Source organism: Cupressus sempervirens, chromosome 4, assembly GCF_028749045.1.
Source record: "Cupressus sempervirens isolate cs-2001-9-10 chromosome 4, ASM2874904v1, whole genome shotgun sequence".
Lineage (NCBI taxonomy): Eukaryota > Viridiplantae > Streptophyta > Pinopsida > Cupressales > Cupressaceae > Cupressus > Cupressus sempervirens.
Genome location: NC_143121.1, coordinates 830,973,836 through 830,995,591, shown reverse-complemented (window position 1 = coordinate 830,995,591; position 21,756 = coordinate 830,973,836). Strand labels below are relative to the sequence as shown.

Genomic DNA, 21,756 nt, shown 5'->3' with positions numbered 1-21,756 from the left:
AGAGTATGTCATCAATACACTTTTTCATCAATGGCTTAGCTGATCCTTGTACTTCATTACAACATCATAACTTCAACCTTTCTCTAGGTGTTCTAGTTACATCTTATTGATTGCCTCCTCCTTGTCAATCAACCAATTGATAGTATTTGGATCACTAAAGCAATTGTCATTCCTACAAGTAGCAAGTTTGACATCAATGACAAAACAATGATTGAGAACATTCTTTACTATTTCCATTACTTTTTATGTATGATCTTTTCAATCATTTCCAAGTACAAGCTCGAATCTAGAGTACTGCTGAAATTGGGAGCATTTAGAGCTAGATCTGACCTCGCCATTGCATCTGGAACACTGAACCGGTGAAAGTTGACTATAAACTCGGCTACCTTGGCCCAAAGTCGATCGCGAGGCAAAAAAATTTTGCAAATTGGAACCCGAAGGCCTCGATTTGCAATTCGAGTATGATCATTATTTTCAGATCTATAATTTAATTTTTTGGATCTTTCATTTTTCTCTGTATTTTCATCATTTTTTTGTCCAAATTTGCAGTAAAGAAATTTTTTTTAGCAGACCCGGGCAGTGACACCCCAGATCTACCATTTTTGGAGGTATTTTATTTATCACAGGCATTCACAGCAGCCCATACTAGTAATATTGGTCATAGGTGGTCATATTGTTCACTATTTTTGGCCACACATCAAAAATTGGTAGTAGAGCCAGCAGCTCTTTGTTTGGACCTTTGCGTGGGCTTAGTTTTAAAAAGCGCTAATAGTGCTCCCACCAAACATGTGGGATTTATATTAAACCCACCAAAAAAAACCCAACAAAATCTCTAAACTCCCAGTGTCGAATTGCAGATTCTAGCCCATAGTACAAACTTCTCCTCTCGGTGACCTGCATAATATCCTGGCGGTCGCAGACTTTTATCTGAAAGATGGTGTTTGAAGATCCGAGCATGGGAAGAGTTTTGAGAAATCTGGCGCCCACTGCAATGAAGATTCTGACAAGTATTTAAAATCTTGGCGCTAAAGATCTAGCCCCCCATGGAAGGTTACCCACCCACAGTGTTGTATTCATCTTTTTTGGTGTTGTTTTCCCAGCAAGTTCTTTATTTCTTGCCTACAATCAAAACAACTCCTGCCCACGCAATGAATTTTGGTGCCACGCGTCTACACCTCATTTGCCATGTAGACTTGGTGACTATGCAGTGACATGTAAGAAGCCCAAAATTGCTACGTGCCACATGGAATCTAGCCACATCAGCATCCACAAGGCTATTATGTATATGCCACATCACCTCTTCGTACTATACAAATGACACATCATCATGCCACGTCACCCCAGGTGCAAATTTTTTACTGACATTAGTATAACACTATCTTAAAATTGATGGTTGTTTGACCATCATTTCCAAGCATTTTACAACTGCATTAACAGCCATTTGACCGTCAAATTTATACTCAGTTTTTCCTCCAGACTCCTCTCTAGATTGCTTTTTAGTTTGGCAGCCTGACTTTGCGAGCTCATATCTCTGACATCCGGACTCTAATTTAGGTGTAATTTTTTTTGAAATTGGGTAGAATTTTTTGAATTTTCCAGTGGTGGTGGTATTTTTTGGTTTTGGTGCACAAATTTTGTAGAATTGCATTTCTTGGTGACTGTACCTACATAATCCTACATTTTGCAACTTCAAAAGTTCCATACGGGCACATCTGATCACTTTTTCAGGTTCCATTTTTTTTGAAAGTGCATATTTTTTCATCTACTTTCTACATCTAAAGTTAGATTATAGGGTTGTGTGGACCAATTTCTCACTTTCATAATTAGGCCTTTTTCAGCATTATAAAGCTTTGATTCTTTTTTAGAATTCTTGTAAAACTAAGCTACAGTGCTTAAGTGACAGATTTCAGCCTCATAAGGTAGTTGTAAAAGAAAAATCAGAAAGTCCACAGTGTTCATTTTGACAAGTGGCCCATTGTAAATGCACTACTTATAAAGTGCCAACAACATCTTTTTGGGGGGGTCTTTTGATTGAGTGAAAAGGGGGGGTGTGTACTATTTTTTTTGTGTCTTTCTATTTTGTGCTCTTTTCATTTCTGCATCATGGGTTTTAAATGTCCTCCTCTAACTTCACACAACTATTCCACATGGAAAGATATTGCATGGAGTAGATTAATGGAAAAAGGATATAGTCTTTATGTTGATGGTACAATTACCAAACCTACTAATGCTAAAGAACTCATTGATTGAAAAATTCAAGACCAACAAGCTTTAGGTGTTATCAGGAGTTGTGTACATAGGGATCTTCTCTTTCACATTAAAAATTATTCAAACTCTAAAGAAGCTTGGGATAAACTTGAACAGTTGTATGGTAAAGTGGATGAAGAAAAGGGATTTCAGATTGAGGATGATCTCCTTCTCTTGGATCCTAAAAATTATGACACAATTCAAGATTATATCATCAAAGTCAATAAGTATAGGGCACTTCTGAAAGATTGTGGAAATCCCATGAAGGATGACAAGTTGATTCATCATATCCTCAAGAGGCTACCTTCTGAGTACGCTAACTTTGTTTCGAGTTTTAATACTCACAGGTTGACCATGGGATCTTCCTACTAGAAGCCTTCCTTTGATGGATTTGCAGACATGTTGAGTGTTGAACAATCTCACTTGGTGGATTTTGGACTTCTCAAGTCATCAAAGACGAAAGCCTTGGTGGCTAGTGATGATCACAAATCTAGTCAAGGGGGGAAAAGCAACAACAAGAAAAAGTAGTGGAAGCCAAAATCACAATCTGAGACACAATAATCCTCCTCTCAACAAGGCGATTCTTCTTCAAAAAAAAATGGAAGTAATGAAAAGAAGGACAAACTCTTTTGTGCATACTACAAAAAGCCAAATCATGATGAGCATCATTGCAAGACAAAAAGAATCGATGAGTTAGAAAATCTACTCAAGAAGAACAAGATTCAAGTGTCAGGTACTTCCAAGGATTCTACTCCAACCTCTTCCAAGGGTAAAGGTCAAGCACTTATGGCAAACACAAGTTCTTCTTTGGAATGGATACTTGACTCAGGTGCATCTTACCACATGGGTTCCTCAAAAGAAGACTTTTCTTCATTAAAGCAGTCAAAGGTACCACACATCTTCATGGGAGATGATACTAAGATGGAAGTTGAAGGGAAAGGACATGTTGAAATGGAAAATGGGGAATTCAAAGATGTTCTCTATGTTCCAAATCTTAGCTCCAATCTCCTATCAGTTTAGCAAATCACTCACCTTGGAGATGGTCAATAAGTTGAGTTCCTTCCAGATTCAGTGATGGTGTGAAGTCTTCGAGATGATTCATTGGTTACGGTGGGGAAAGTCAATGATGATAAGAGGCTTTATTCCTTCTCCCACTTTGTGCCTAAGAGTCCTTCCCAAGCCTTGTTAACTCACTCTACTTGAAACATCAACTTATGGCATGAGCGGTTTGGTCATCTTGACTTTCGCTCTCTTTAGCAACTTTACTTTAAACATATGATCAAAGGTCTACCTAATATCAACTTTTCTAAGGGATAATGTTCATCTTGTTTAGTGGATATCTCAAGGAGAATTATGATAAATGGAAGTCTTCTTGAGCTCCAGTTGTTCTTCAGCTAATTCACATGGTATTAGCAGGACCCTTTGTAGTGACTTCAGTCAGCCAAGGTCGCTACATACTTACATTTGTTGATGAATTTTTGAGATTCACTTGGGTCTTCTTTCTTCATCATAAGAATGAATTGGTTCATAAGCTTCAAAACTTCAAGACTCATGTTGAACACAAGTTAAGGAAAGCCATTAAGGTACTAAGGGTGGATAATGAGAACAGATATGTAGACAGAAGACTTAAGAACTTTTGCAGAATTAAGGGGATTGATCTTCAAAACTCACCAGCATTCAGTCTGCACAAGATAGATGTTGTAGCTATGAGGATTAGGACTCTCAAGACCATGGCAAGTTGCATGATAAAGGCCAAGTCTCTTGATCCTACACTTGAAGTTGAAGCCATTAGCAATGCTACTCACATACTTAACAGATCTCCTCATCTAGCCTTCGGTGGCAAGACTCCTTTTAAGGTATGGTGCAGAAAAAAACTAGTTGAGTCACCTTAGAGTCTTTGGTTGTCTAGCATGGGCTAACCTATCTTCCAGGAGTTGCAAGGCACTGGCACTTGGGCCTTGTACCTTCATCGGCTATGAAGACAATATGAAGGCTTATAGATTGATGGATCCTGAGACACATGAGATCTTTGTGGAGAAGGATGTACATTTTGAGGAAAGTTCACCTAGCTTATCCTCTACTCCTCTTCACACATCATACACAATGGAAATTGATAGTGACACTGTCGATAGTGCTTCAACAGGTTCAGACACATGGGGTTCTATCGATAGTTGTAGTGAGAGGTCACATCAGTCCACTCTACATGATTATATTGCCATAGTGAAAGGTCCAACACATCATGGTAAATCTCATCTTCCAGCTCCAGCTTCAGTTGACTTGGGAGACATACTTGAGGACATACAGCTTCTCATTGATGAAGGTTATCCTTCTACAGTTCTTGCAAGGGCTCACTCTGACCCTCATGTCCATTCTCTACATGATCAATCTTCACAGGTTGGTGTGATTGTGGATCCTTATGAGCAACAATTAGTGGAGATATCTTTGTCAGTTGAGGAGATAGATGGTTCAACGAAACAGGTTCATTAGACATCCTTGACTGATCTGCATTCGTTCTTTTCAGCACAGTTGGAAGGGGTGAACACCAACATCAGTACAGGGATACTTGAGTAGGTTTTAGGGCCACCATACATCTTCAGGAGTGTACCTTTGCCTTTTTTTCTTCCTAAGGGGAGTAACACTATTCTGCATTCTTGGACCAGCTTCTTCATTGAAGTAGCTTTTACTTGTCAACATTCTTCTTTTGGGGGGGAAGCCTATTCTGTCTCTCTTCCTTCTCTCATTCTCCTTTGTATATACTAGATGTATGTCATAATGGGGCAGTCTTGATTACTCCATCCATTGATGCATCCTTATTTATCTCTCTTTTTGGGGGAGGGTTTTTCCCATGAGGTTTTCCCTCTTTCTCTGCTTTATGGGAGATTTGCATTTTCATTATGTAAATGGGTACCTAACATGGCCTAGTAGCTGGGACCCATTATGCATCTTCATCCTAGTTTTGTAAGCTTAAGGGCATTCCCCTAATTTTCACTTAAGGGTGGGGGGTGTTGGTGTAAATACATATTCACTATTTACACTTACTTAAGTTTACTTAGGTTTATGCATTGTTTAATTATTTTGCATTATTTTATTAGTGAGACACTTAGGAGTTTGTGCACTCTTGTGAGATGTCATGATGACATCACAGGGGGTCCACACCTCTTTTAAGCACATGTTGTCTACAACATAGGAATCTTCTACACACATATGACACTTTGTCATTTTATCCATTCATCTAGAATGTTGGATAAGGTGCTTAGTTGTCTTATCTTTTGGTTGTTTCTAGAGACATTCTAGGTGCTTCCTGGGAGGCCTTTATATATAGGCACTCCTAGTGTACTCTTAATCATGACATATTGAATACATTGTCATTCTGATCATACTCTCTCTCTCTCTCTCTTTGGTCTACTGTGTGCTTGTGTTTGAGTTCTTAGTTCCTGGGTGAATTTTTCCCTTAGGCAAATTCTTACACCACCGAGTGAAAAACTACATTTACAAAGATTGAGAAAATGAATTGGTAAGATTTATTACTAAATGTGTTTTCATTGTTTATGATTCCAAGGTAGAATGGAGGCCAATGAAACAAAAGGAAAGAAAAGTTGGAACAAGGGTGATTCTAGATTGTTGATTTAGATCAAGTATGCATTCCAGAATATTCCTAAACCCTAATTAGGCCAAGGATCATAGGAGGGAAAATATACCTATTTAAGGACCTACAAGGAACATTTCAAAGATTGGTGATGGAGTTGTTGCTACTGATAATATTTTTTTTAAAGTTATTTTCTATGAGAAGATTATACTAAAAGTTCAAGGAGTAAGTTCTACTACAGATCATAGATTCAAGTAGTATAATGAAGGATTTGATATATCGGTCACAGGAGGTGATAAATAATTAAGCAAAAGAGGTATCTGATCAAAAAAAGTAAGATGCAATTATAAATATCATTCACTACTATTTTATAATTATTGTAGCAGTGAAATCCTTTAACAAGGTAGACCTCACGATCTTATTGTAAATCTCTTAATAGAGTACACACTAAGCATAGTGTTGTAAAATCCTTGCAAAAGGTATATCTTTACATATCTAATTGTATAACTCCTAGCAAAGTATGTCACATAAGTGACACCCCATTGCAACCTTAACAAGGCAACCTCTTATTGCAGTGGTGAAGGATTTGTGTGTGTCATCCCTACCATAGTTTTCCCTCTAACCAAGGGTTTTTGTGTTGCTAGGTCACTGTGTTATGTGTCATGTCATTGATTGATGCTTACATGCATATGTTAAGATAGATTAGCTATATTTACTTTCATTTTAATATTAAAGTAATATATGTGCTATTAGAAACTATAATTGGAATAATGATTATGTTTTCATTGATGTCAAACCTATTGGAGAGACATTTAACAACAATGTAGAGTGTCATAACAATTGATTGATGAAGAGGATTTGAAAAGAGAGATAACTAGATGAACTAGTGAAGTTTTTGAGTAATTAGGAGCAAGTGTGATGGAATTACAATGGGCACGTGATTAATTACTCGTTAACAAGATAATGTCTCATTTAATCATTATATGAAGTGAAGAAGACAATTGAGTTGATCCTTAGAAGAGAAGACAAGTAATTAAGTAAAACACTAAGCTTGACCAAGTGACAGTTTCAAAAGGTCAATGAAGGAGTTAAAGTAGAAGATTAAGTAACTTAAGAGTTAGTTGAGTAAACAATATTAGTTGAGTGTTAGTTGTGGCTAAGAAAGTTGAAGAAGGAAAATGTAGTAGCGATAGACTATAGTGAAGATCAAGCAAGCTAGTGGAATCCAAGTGAGACAAAATAGTAGAGACCAAGCTACACGGTGTTGATCATGCAAAAGAACATAGTGATGTTTGAGAATAATAACAATTTGTGAAAGAACCAAGTTTGAGGTTGAAATAGTTGAATTTTTGGATTATTCAAAACATGTAGATGATAAGGATGAATTTTTTGGTGTATCTAATGCATGAATAGAGTTTGCTATGCCATCAAAGCAAATGATTTAAGAAGAATTTTCTAGAAGTATCAAGAAAGGAGTAGAAGGATAAAATAATAGATAGATTTCTTGAATATAATCAAACCCTAAGATCTATGATGATGTTTAAGTGGTAAAAGATCAAAGCTACCTATTTAAGAAGGCATAATAGATGTTTTATGGGGTTGGTTCATTGTTGATTGGCAATTTTATGGAGAACTTGTGAAGAACATAGTAGTAGAGGAAAAGTGAGAAGATTGTTGAAGTGTGATTGCTTGAAGGGTTGCAAAGAAGATCAGTGATGGAGATGTTGATGAAGTCTAGTCAATGAACCAATGGACGAGCTGAGTGGAGATCTGAGTTTACAAAGTGAGTTGTATCTTTATAGATCAAACCTATTATTACTCTCTAACCATTATGGCAATAAAAATCCTTTAATCAAGGTTGACCTAAAAATCATTTTACAAATCCTTTAATCAAGGTGACATTCTAATGGAATCATCCACAGTCCTCTAACTAGGCCACTCCTAATAGGGTGATAAAATCCTTTAAAAGGGTCACACCTAACAATGTATTTTGTAACCTTAGATAGGGTTGGCTCTTAATTAAGGTCACTTCAAAAGTGTGAGAAGTGGTAGCATGTTACTTGGTGGTTTTTCTCAAATTGGGTTTCCATGTTAAATCCTAGTGTCAAATATGTGTGATGTATGTTATTTGCTATTGTTTATTTATTATTAGTAAGTACATACTGAATAAAGAGCTAAGAGATGAATTAATATGTTAAGTTGTTGATAATATGTTATATGGACTTGCAGGCTTCCATAATAGGTCAAGATAATCACACCATTGTTCCTCTATCAAGGATACTATATCCATTTTAAGAACTATCTATTCCATTATGAAAATACATTTGAAAATTCAACCCAAGGACATAGGACTTGAAATGGGTCAGCATAGTATGTGCATTAAGTTCCTTTAAGAGTCTTAACACCTATGCTGCAGGAAAGTAAAATGCATGAAAGAAATCTAAACCATTGACATAGAATAGTGAACACATTTGAACTATCAAAAAAGAACTACAGAAACTACAGAAAGGGAATTCTAAACTACTTAATAATTGAAACATCCACTATGATCATTTTCCACAAGTGCTACAGGAACTTCACAGTAACTATGCTACAGGACTAATATAGTAAATATATCTTAAACAAGAAATTGCAAGAAATGAATCTACTCTAGCTAAATCTATTCCACCTCCCAAGTGGGCCCCCTTGGTTGGCTTCAACTAACTAAGAACACAATAGGTAGTCTAAAATTACTCACTCATTAGAATTCTTCTTTTGTTACATGACTGAATAATTTGTAAAGAAAAGAGAAACAACTTCAGATTCCTTCCAACTAACTCTAACTTTTCCTTTTCCTTACACACACACAATCTCTCTCTCTCTCTCTCTCTCTCTCTCTCTCTCTCTCTCTCTCTCTCTCTCTCTCTCTCTCTCTCTCTCTCTCTCTCTCTCTCTCACACACACACACACACACACACACACACAAACACACATACACACACACACACACAAATATATATATATATATATATATATATATATAGAGAGAGAGAGAGAGAGAGGATTGGAACTTATTACAAACATAACATTAAAAAAATTGTGAGCAAACATTGTTAGAAGAAAAAGATGGAATGTCAACCATGGCTTTAGAACATTGATTGAGCAATAGAATAACGATCCACAAATAATATAACAAGTTAGGTCTCCTAGAATAACTCCTCTCGTAGACGTGGCTTGTCACTCGAAACTAACTTGCACTTCTCATGCTATGATCGGTCTTCATTACTTGTTCTTTAATATGGTGCTCACCACTCTTTGTGCACTTCTCCATTTCCTAAAAATTAGAATCATTCAAACACATATGCATAACAACATTTCTACTCTCATTCAAATATTAGAACATAGCTTAAAATATTTATATAAAATACTGCATGATGAGAGCCATTTATGACCCATTTAATACCATATTTTAATCCATCTGATACACTTTCCTACTTACTTCCCTATTCCATTTTCTATCCCATTTTACCATTATAACATTGCATATAGTTTAATATAAATAAGTAGTATTCAATAATGTTTTGGGATTAAATTTTGGAGAGTTCATTATTGATTACTTATACTAGTATGTTCATATGTGAGTAGATCTTCCTGTCGCCTACAGATCTTCCTGTCACATCTGAGACATCAATTATTGCGAATAATTGTGGCTTTCATGATGGCTTTACCTCTTCAAAATAAACCATGCTGGAAACCTGTGATACAGCTAGAAAATAAACCCTGTCCTCTCCACCATAAAGTTCACACATCAAGAGGATATCAAGAAGAGCAATTAATGAGAGGGTAGAAATTAAAATCTAATCATAGATCATTATTGTTAATAACGCAGCTGATGAAATGAATATGTTTCATAGCCACATTTTTGTTTGGATGTATCTAATTTTTATTGATAGCTGGATTCTTCCAAACTGTTTTAAAAGTCATGGCTCAAAATAGTAAATAAAAACAATACAATTGCTAGAACGATAATAGGAAATTGACTATTCTTTGGAAACTGAAGATTTCTATTATGGATCTATTCTATGTAATAGCCATTCTTTAAACAAAATGCATATCAAATTAGTTATGAAATTGTTGAGGCTATGCATATATAAACAGTGTGAGATATAATGAGAGGCAGATTGTTAATAGATAGATTTCAGCAGGAAGAAATTATTGTACGCAAGTTTGGACTGCACTACTTTGAAGTAAATAAGAATATTTGTTTTTGCATGATCACAATAGTGTAGAAACAATATTTTCTCTATCCACCATGCAAGCTAGGAGTAAGGGCCTTCTCCATGGTGAAACATGGTGATGTATTTCATTAGTGTTATTCTATTTTGTATAAGTTTATATTTCTTGCTTAGATTATCATCACAACATATTTTCGTGTTTGTATCAATTAGTGAGTTTCAGATCAGTCATTCAATAATTAGAATATAATATAGAAATGATTTCATTACTATTTTATCTATAGATTATTGTCATTATTATTTTTATTTCAGGAAGATAGTTTTGTTTGTAATCTTTGTAGCATCAAGAAGTGACAGTTCCTATCACTGCAATCATTTTGATTTCCTGTAGATTTAGTTTTGAGTGTTTTAGCTACATTCATAAATCCTCATCTCACAACTATCATCCCTTGATAGCATATTGCTCAGATGCCTTTCACAAGCTTACGCTCTTGGATTGACAAGTATAGACCAGCCAAACTTCAGTTTAAATCATTAATTCTTTATTATTATTTGCCCCAATGTTGGCCTATCACTACACTCTATATATAATATTAAGCAAGGTCTATCATATCCACTATCCACAGGTTTAATAGGTTCTAGCTACATTCAACATAAGTTCGCAAGACATTTAAAACAGATATTTTGGAAATGTTTTTCACAAGGCTCAAAGAGTAAGTTCAGACTATATAAAAACTATATCAAATTTGAGACATTAATATGCCTCATCAGGACTAAGTGGTTTTATGAGTTTTTTTAAGTTTTTTTAAGTTAGTAGAAGTTGAATTGGTACATCTAGACCCAAGGATAATTGATTAACCCCTCTCCCTCTTAATTAGTCTAAATATTTTGACAATTGGTATCAAAGCAAAGGTGCTTGTAAGGAAAGTTTGAAGGGACTCAAGTGAAAGATCAAGATGTACAAGAGAGAGGTACTTGAGCTAAACAAGGAGAACTTCCCAACATGGCAACAACTAATACAATTGCATCTATCTAGAGTTGGAGATTTTTCATTGTACTATTTGGAAAATTAAGACATTGAAGTTCCTAGACCTATGATTGTTGAACAAATGAAAGAGAAGCAAGAGCATAATAAAATAATGATAGATCTAGAATCTTCCCTTGGTTATGATAAAATTGATGTCATCAAGGAATGCACTACTACAAAAAAAATATGTGGAACAATTTGGCACAAATCCATGGAGGAGACAAAAATGTGTTAAGGGATAAGGCTAAAAGCTTGAGAGGAAAATTTGATGACATAAGAATGAAAATTTGATGACATAAGAATGAAACAAGGTAAAATTGTTGCACAATATTGTGGTTGAATCAAGGAGGTTATGAATACTATTAAAGGATCTAGAGGAATCATATATGATGAGACTGTGATAAGTAAGATATTTAATAGTTTACTTCCTATCTATGTAATCAAAGTATCTAGATTTCAAGAACTGAGATGTACACCTGGTAATAATCTGACCTTGGACAGTCTGATTAGTAGACTCATTGCATTTGAACTGTCAAAATTTGATAATAATACCCATCTAGTATTGAATGAGATTTCAAGTCTCAACTAACCCTTGATGGATCTAAAAGAAAGACAAAGAGTAGGCATTGTTAGGATAAACCACGGACAGAAATAAAAACTACATGCAAATATAACCAATAACAGAAAATAATAGAACATACAGAAATGAACACAAGGCACCAAGATTTAACGTGGTTCACCCAATCCCTGGGCTACGTCCACCAAACAGAAAGTCCGATCTTATTACAATCCAGTGATTACAACCTGATTACAATCTGTAATCCCTTACAGCTCAATACCGCCGCAAGAACCAATTTCGTATCACAACATTATGAAAAATACCCAACCCTAAGCCCTTTTATACAAGTATTAAACCGCTTTAGGGTATAACATGTTGGCCATATGTCGTCTACCATGTCGACTACTGCCCAAAAAAAAATTTTGGGCCGATGCCCCGAACCCCACTATTTATGAAGTATGTACAGTACTTTCCTGATCAGTCACCACAATCTAACAGGCATGTGGACGATGGTAGTGAATCAGATGATGATCTTGATGCATTATTGGCAAGAAAACTAACAAGAGAAAAAGGAAGATACAAAGGTAAACTCCCTATTATCTATTTTACATGTAACAAAGTTGGTCATACTAGTACAACATGTCCTAATAGATATGAGAAGGAATAAATGAAGGACAATAAATACTGAGGAAGGAGAGACAACATAGACAACTGAGGTAACAAAGACTACAAAGGCAAAGGTAAGAAATCTTGTTATATTAGATGGTTCTGATAGTTATACTAATGAAAATGATGACAAAGATATTTATGTTGCATTAAAGAGAAATCAAATGAAGATGAGAAAATTGCATTTATTTCACATGTGAATGAAATGATAGATGGATAATTGATAGTGGTTGCTCACATCATATGACTAGTGATACAAGAAAGTTTTAAAAGTTAGAACATTATAATGGAATTAGTGTTAAGTGTGTAAATGATGCACCATGTTATGGGAAAGATAAAGGATCAATTATACTAAATGATAAGATCAGATATGAAAATGCATATTGGGTTGATGGTTTGAAATATAACTTGTCGAGTCTAGTACAGTTGATCAGTTCGAGCTACCGAGTTGAATTCCAAAATAGAAAGGCAAAGATCTATGATGCTATTGGTGAACTAATTGAAAATGGTGACAAAACAAGAGATAACTTCTTATATCTAGACCTATCTAAAGATACCTATCTATTTGAAAAATTTGAAGATATTTGGTTATGGAATAAGAGGCTTTGTCATGTGAACTTTGATATTTTGGTAAGCATTAGCAAGATAAAAAGAGTAAGAGGGTTACTAAGACTAAGAAAACCTGATAACCAATATCAAATGGGAAAAATGACAAAATCTAGATTTAAGAGCAAGACTTATTATTCTGATGAAATTTTAAAGTTAGTTAATACTAATTTATGTCATCCTATTAGAGTGCAAAGCTATTATGGTGATAAATATTTCATTTTTTTATGTTGATGACTTCTCTAGAATGATGATTGTGATGTTTCTTAAAGAGAAATATAATGCATTTCAAATGTTTAAGTGGTATTTGGCTAGAGTTGAAAAGGAATCAAGCAAGAATTTTAAGTGATTGAGATTAGACAAAGAAGATAAATTCATATCAAATAAGTTCAACATATTATGCAATGATAAATGAATAAAGAGATGAATGAGTGCACCAAGGACTCCACCACATAATGGAGTATCTAAAAGAAGGAATAGATCAATCATGGATTGTGTAAGGACACTAATGTTGGAGAAGAATATTTCATAAAAATTTTGTGGAGAAACTATACATACTGCAATCTATACTTTGAACCAAGTTCAAGTTAAGATATGTACAAACAAAACATCTTTTGAACTTTGGTATGGATATGCACGTAATGTAAATTATTTCAAAGTTTTTGGAAGAAAGTGTTACATATTGAAAGATGTAAGGAAAGGAAAACTTGATGCAAAGAGTGATCAAGGTAAATTCCTAAGATATTCCACTAAGAACAAGGAATATAAGTGTTTGAATTCTAATACTAACAAAATTGTGGAAAGTGCAAATGTTAGAGTTGATGAATTTGCAGAAAATAATGAAGAGGACTACAAGAAAGAACCCAAATATTAAAAAATATTTGTCTACATCTATGAAAGAGAACCTAGTACCTTACCTAAACCAAAGAAAGAGGCTGCCAAGCATTAGTAGCCTAGCACTGTCGAGGATCAACAACTAGGCTCTGCAAAACATCAAGTTGTAGGAGCCAAGTATAGATTGAAGAATCTGAACATTAGAGAGAAGAAATAGAACATAAAATAGACAATGTTGAGTTGTAGCCAAAGATACCTAAAGAATGTGAAAATGGAGAATCGAGTGAATTACAAGAAGAAGAAAGAAGATCTAAACCTATTTTAGCAAAATATATGAGAAGGAACCATACACCAGACCAAACAATTAGAAGTGAAGATTCAGGAGTCATGACAAGAAGTAAGTTGAAGAATAATAAATGTTTATTATGTGAGGTTGAACCTAAATCAGTTAAAGATGCTTTAGAGAATGACGATTGGATAAAGTCAACGAGTAAGGAAATTGATCGAATAGAAAAGAACAAGATATGATCATTAGGACCTAGACCAAAGGACATGAATATGATTGGAACTAACTGGGTATTTAGAAATAAATTGAATGAAAAAAGGTGAAGTCACAAGGAATAAGGCAAGACTAGTTTGTAAGGGATATGCATAAGAGGAATGGAGAGACATTTGCCCCAGTTGCAAGGTTGGGAGGAGCGAAGACTTTTCTTGAATATGTTGTTTAAAAAGTTTTCAAGGTTTACCAAATAGATGTTAAATTTGTATTTTTTAATGGAATCTTGGAAGAACAAGTCTACATTGATCAACCTAAAGGATTTGTTGAGCCTAGCAGGAAGAATATGGTATGCAAGTTACACAAAGTACTATATGGTTTGAAATAAGCCCCTCAAGCATGATGTGAAAGGTTACACACTTATTTGGTGAAAATTGGTGTTGCAAGAACTAATGACAACAACAATATGTACTTGAAAAGTGAATCCGAAAATAAGATATTGCTAGCTGAATTTTTTGTTGATGATATCATATTTAAAGGACATGATATGTTGTGTAAATTATTTGCTAATGAGATGAGGAAAGAATTGAGATGTTAATGTTTCAAGAGATCAAGTTCTTTGTTGGTTTGCAAGTTTATTAGATGAAGAAAGGTATCTACATTACACAATCAAAGTATATCAAGGAGATATCAAATACTTTTGGGATGGAAGACTTAAGACTAGTTGGCACACCTATAGTTACTAGTCACAAAATTTCAAAGAATGATGATCCAAATGAAGTGAATCAAACATTGTACATGTTAATGATTCAAAAATTGCAATATATTGTACACAGAAGACCTAACATTGCATTAGTTATTGGTATTGTTGCTATATTTTCTACTAATCCTAGAGAAATCACAAGATGGTTGTGAAAAGGGTATTGAAATATCTGAAAAGAACAAAAGATTATGGATTATGGTACAAGAAAAGTGACAAGTTTGAGATAAAGGTTTATACAGATGTTTATTGGGAAGGAAACATTGATGACATAAAGAGTACAAAAGGAGGTTCTTTATCTCTAAGAAGGAGACCGATTTAATGGACAAGCTAGATTTTTTTTGTATTTCTCAATTTACAACAAAGGTTGAGTATGTTGTTGCAGTAGTTAATTGTTCAAATATTGTGTGGATCAAGAAATTGTCAAAAGGTATAAAGGAAGAGATTAGTAAACCTATTGTGATATATTGTGATAGCACAAGTGCTATAAATGAAGGATTTGAGCAATACAAATCCACAAAATTTGAAGAACACCTACATGCAAGACCCTCTCATAGAGAAGAAAAAGAAAAAAAGAGGAAGGGTTTTGCTCTGAAAATAAGGGGAACTATATTATCAGACTAAAAAGATGAGTGATAATTACAAAATATCAATCCTTATAGAAGATCAAAAACTTAAAAAAGAAACCCTAAGAGGTAAATGACATTTAATAATTACTAAATGGAGATTCAAAGTGCATAAAGTGAAATCTTAATAAGGGATTAAAGGTAATTTACTAAATGGAATTAAATTAACATTTTACTCTAGCAAACCCCCCCACCCACCTTAAGATGAGCAACAATGCAAGGAAACTACAATGCTAAAAGCAAACTTGGGTCTTGACAACAAGGCCTCATGAAGGTACCCAATCATAACCAAATCTTTATGAAATGGAGAAATAGAGAAAACCTAGTGGGAAAAACCATACTCCAAAAAGAGATAGAAAAGGATGCAAAAATGAAATATCTCAAGAGACTCTTTCAAGACCATAATTACAATCAAACCCCCCATGATAGAGCTTAAGACTCCATAGCCCCCCCCAGAATGGCAGAACTCCTATGTTGATAAACGTACCAATGTGGATCCAATATGAAAGAAACAAAGGCAATGGACAAGGAGGGTGTAACCCCTGTCCCCTGAATGTAAGGTGAAGCTGGAAGTCCTAGCTAATGCTCAAAGGAGTATACATGAGAATCCTGAAATGGAATCTCTAATGAAGTTGGGATAATAGGTGTGTTGAATCTATCATTTGAGAGGAGATGTGTGTCCTTTGAAATATCCTCAAAAACTACAGTATGTGGCTCAATGATTGGAGCTACAATGGTAGGCAATGCTGAAGAGTAATCTTGTGTGATAGATGGAATCTAAATAGGAGGTGGAGATGTAGAAGTCATAACACTAGTCTTAGGAACAACACATAATTTCAAGCGACCTAACTTCATGTTAGTAGTCTCTAATGAAGGAGAGTGAATCTCTGATAGTGGAGATGGTGGACCAAAATGAGAGAAAGAGTATAGGAGGGAAGAGTGATCAACAATCCCTATAGCAACAATATTACTTGTCTCACTATCTATGATGTGCATTGTATCCTATGCAAACTCAACTGTCTTCCTTGCCCCACTGTGTGTAATCTAATAAATAGAGAGAAGGTTAGAGGATAAACATGGAACACAAAGTACATCATGAAATGTATCATCATCAATACCACTAGAACATTTCCCACATACAATCATAACAGTGTTGTTCCCCATCAAAATGTGTGGAGTAGGAGAAGCCTCAAAAGAAGAGAACAAATCCTTAGAATATGTCATATGGTGTGAAACACCTAAATCCAATAACCATCTAGAAGAATATGGAGTAGTAGTTGCACATAGTGAAGGAACCTTTCCTATACTTTATCATCTGACTAAAATGATGATGATGAAGATGATCTACGAGAAGTAGAAGGAATATCAAGGTTTCTCTTCTAAAGGAGAGTTGTCAAATCTAAAACCTATTTGGCATAGCCATCTAACTTCTCATAACAATGTGACTCATCATGATTAGGCTTATTACAATAAGCACACTTCGGTCTTTCTGGCTTTGGTTTACCCTCCTTAGGAGGAGGTGGCCCTAGTGAACTGTGAGTGCTAGAATTGATCTAAGACTTTGTAAAATGAGATTTGTGTATCTTCTCCTTCATCCCTAAAGATGATCAAGCTACCAATGCATAATTCTGCAAGCCTATGAGAGAATCCAACTAAGAGAGCTTAGCCTTCTCTCAAGTCAAATGATCACAAAAAAAACTCAAAGGATGGCATGGTAAATATAGTACCCAAACCATCTTTGGTGGAATAGAAGGTAGAAGTAAAAATCTAAAAGTTTACACAAAGTTTATAAAGAATCGGGTAGATGCACTCAGTGTTAGTCTGGGTTTTCCCACAACCCTGCAATAAAGATCTCTATTGATTGAACTTCATCAATAAGTCCTTAATGAAAAGAAAATAATCAGGTACAAGATAGGTAATCTTGGCCTTGATCTAAAGTGCCCTAAACTCATTCTCTATACCAAACAAGCCTTCAAGCTTGGTCCACATAGCTAGAGGGGTATTGCACCCATCAAGATGAAATTGTACACTTATCCATCTTATAAAGCAATCAGCACCATCGCCTCATCCATCTTGTTCCTCTGGTGCATGACCTCAAAAGGCCTCTGTAAAACTGGTTACATTGCACCTAAACAAGACCATGACCCTTTTGACCAAAGAAGTTGTGTCATCAAGGTCTTCCATGTGTGATAGTTATGAGGGGTCAAAAGTTTTAGACAAGAAGAGATCTCATCAATTGTTTTAAAAAGGTGTTGGATTATTTTTTGAAAGATTTATGTTTTATTGATGTAAATAACATAAAGAATAATGCAAAACAACTCCACAATGCAAAAACCAAACCCAAGCTGCTAGAAGGAATGCATAAACAAGAAGAGAGAGAAAAAAGTTTCAGTTGATAATCAGATATACCTTTGAGAATTACTGATGAAAATAATAGAGAATCTGGTTAGGGCTTGAGAAGAGCTTTCCAACACTTCATTCTGATAAAAAAACAAAGCTAAAATGAGCAAATTATGCCCCTAGAAGATAGAAAGGATCATCTAACTTCGAGCAAAAAAAAGGTACCAAATACCTTGGGATTCATGCCAAAGTGCATTTCATGTACAAAAAATCTTGATATTCGTACAAAAAAGCTTGATATTTGTACAAAAAAACTCAATATGCATGCAAAAATCTTAATTTAAGCGCCAAAAAATCTTGATTTGCAAACCAAAAAATCTTGATCTACAAGCCAAAAAACCTTGATCTATGTGCAAAAATTCTCAATTTGCATGCCAAATCTCAATTATCAAGTAAAATAATCTCAATTTGCATAGAATAATCTCAATTTTCATGCCAAATATTAGAAAAAAAGTTGCATTAGGAAATATGCCAAATCTAGAAGCAATATTGTTTTGCCTCAAATTCCAACTGTATCTAAATTCAACAAATTTTATATGAAAATGGGGTTTTTAACTCCTTTTGACCATGAGGTCTTTTTTTGCCTCAAAGTGTTTCGAATATCAAAGACCACCCTATTTTCATAGAAAATACCAAAAAAATGTCAGATCTATTCTATCAAACCCTCATTCTTTTTTTTCCCAAATACTAAACAAGCCACACCAGGTCAAGCTCTGATACCATTAAGGATTTGAGCAATATAGATCCATAAAACCCGAAGAACACCTACATGCAAGAACCTATCACAGAGAAGAAAAGGCAAAGAAGAGGCAAGGATTTTTCTCTGAAAATATGAAAACTATATTATCAAACTGAAAAGATGAGAGATAATTACAAAAGGCCAATCCTTATAGAAGGGCATCAAAAACCTAAAAAGGAAACCCTAAGAGGTAAATGACATTTAATAATTACTAATTAATTATTAAATGGAAATGCAAAGTGCATAAAATAAAATCTTAAGAAGGGAGTAAAAGTAATTTAATAAATTAAATTAAATTAACCTTTTACTCGAACAATAAATATATCCAGTAATCATGTGATGCACATAAAGACCAAAAACATTGCTATCAAGTATCGTTATTTGAGAGAGTTGGTATTGTTGATTGATGGAAGTATAAATAAGATAAAAGGATATTGAGAGAAGGGGTGGGGGGGGGGTGGATCAAAATATTAAACACTTCCACTTTTTGATAATTCATTAATGCATTCACTAGCTGTCTTGTGTGTGTAAAACTTGTAAGAGTAAACATGATGTAACATGTAGATCTAGTCTATAACATGCATTAAAATTAACACATAACACAATATTTGGTTACCCATAAACCCTTGAAGGTGAAGGTAAAATTTGGGTGGAGATGACACCCACAAATATTCACTATTATAGTGATAAAGTTTAGGGTTTCAATATTTGACCATACTATATCATCTACCATGTAAGGGGTTTTCCCTATTAAAATATTTTGAGACTATTAGGTCTTACCTTGGTAGAGGATTTAATACTTACAATAAAGTAAGGACTCTGTTAGGAGATTTACATAGATCTGTTAAGATCACTCTATTAAGAGATTTACTTTGATTCAAGTCAACTAGAACTAATTTAGTACCTAACTCTCAAGTTGCTTTGTAAGCTTATTTTGAATCTTCTCTTTCCAAATTGATCCTTTCTTCTGATCTGATAGAGCTTTTCTTCACTTCACGACACTGATTAGGTGACTTGTTATGCTAAGGGATAACATAACACTTCTACTTGACTTCTGATCTGATCTTGATCCTTCACTACACCATTCAAATATTAATCCTTCCACATGATATAGATCAACATCTTCTCTATTTAAAGAGTTATGTAAAGACTTTTCTAGATACTTCCATATTTTCCCTGTTCATCCAAGTCATTGATCACAAAACATAGGGATCTATGATCCACATCATAAACACATAAAAATCTCTATAACAACCTCTACAAATATTAAATGATCCATCCATGTCAACTTGAAAATGGTTTACCTCAAAGTTTGTATCATTTCTGACTTTTGTGTAAACTCTACATTTTTCAACACTTATTATTCTTTAATACTAATGTTGGAAATATAAGAGGAGTAACTGAGAGGGGAGGGGTGAATTAGTTACTACAAAAAAAATCCTAGATCCCTTAGATGCCAATACAAAACATAAACTTTGTTGCAAATGCTAACACTCGGTTAACACACAAGCACTTGCTTAACACTATCAATATTCAGTAACTCGGCAAGCACTGTATTCTCAACTGTAACTCGACAAGCACTATATTATCAACTATAACTCGATGAATACTGAACATGCAAATCTTCAGATGTTAAGTGTGATTAACCTTAATTAACTTAGTTGCATACACATAGAAGAAATAGCATGAACACAAGTGACACCAAGATTTAACATGAAAACCCAATTTGGGATCCAACCTTGTTAAAGGTTACAAAACACATTATTAGGTGTGACCCTAATAGAGGATTTAATCACCCTATTAGGAATGACCTTGTTAGAGGTCTTTAGACACTTCAATCTATAAATGCCACCTTGTTAGAGGATTTACAAATAGTTGTTAGGCTAACTCTTTTGAGAGATTTGATTCACTGCTACAATGGTTAGAGAGTAATAATGAAATGACCTGATTTCTTATGCAACTCTAGTGTTGATTTTAGATCTCAATTCTAGCTTGAATACTTGATCCTTTCTTATTGGATTAATCTTTGCAGCCCAACAAGGATATTTTGCTTATCTTTTCAATTCGCTTCCTCTAAGCATCTTCTTATCTTTCACATATTCTCACACATTCAATCCTCAACTTGACCTTATATTTATATCATATACATTGTCAAGTCAGCTTGAATACAACTTATAATTATTGTTATTCATCTCTTCAGTCAGCTCAAACCATCAAACAAATTCATTAAACTCAATATGCCAAAACAAGAAAATTCTTTGTTAGCCAACCCAGCTCAGTAGATACTAACTCTAAAATGATTTTCCTATGTTAACCAAGTGAACTTAGTTAACATTGCAACTTAGGAAACTTCCTTTGGTAATTGAGTGAGCTCAATTAACACTGCTTCCGTGCCAACTTTCCTTTGCTAACTAACTGAGCTCGGTAGACACTATCCTCTAAACTTGGTGAACACTAGAATGCTCGACAGACATAGGAAACTATCTTCATCACTTGAGTGAGCTTAGTAGACACTGACTAGTAAAGATATGACATTTTGTGTAACATCAAAGACAATATACAATTGATCAATTATTTTCAACAATCTCCCTCTTTGGTATTGATGGTAACACAACGTGTCATAATCCAGTAAAATTTTAGAGAAAATTAAAATTAAGGATAATATCTTCAATTTCATTTTGATTCTCATGCATGAGAACACCCTCTATCAGTGTGAACTCTGTTGAGATCAGATTGAAAAGAGATTGTAAAGAGGGAGAGTATATGTTTCAATCATTATTTTGTCACTGATGTCAAACCTACTATTTGCTAGTAAGACAATGACTTATATGATTTAAGTACTATCACTTAGTTGATTTATGAAGAGGATTTGATCAAAAGATGTAACACTAGCACAATAGCACCTAGAGGAAAGGTTGAGTTATGATTAATTAAAGGAGTACAAGAATTAGTTAAGACAGTGATAACATGATGTATTGATGATCTACTTAAGGTTA

General features: G+C 34.5%; 1 long non-coding RNA gene across 4 annotated transcripts in view; it reads right to left on the bottom strand.

Moving 5' to 3' along the window:
• Positions 1–8,920: 8,920 nt before the first annotated feature.
• Positions 8,921–21,756, bottom strand: part of LOC149563960 (uncharacterized) — a 77,028-nt gene continuing 64,192 nt past the window's right edge. For 2 of the 4 annotated variants that reach the window (XR_016364133.1, XR_016364131.1), the window contains exon 3: positions 8,921–9,146. This is a non-coding gene — a long non-coding RNA (uncharacterized LOC149563960). Of the gene's footprint in view, positions 9,147–9,307; positions 9,593–21,756 lie in introns of those variants that run through there. The other 2 variants (XR_016364134.1, XR_016364132.1) reach the window with 1 other exon arrangement.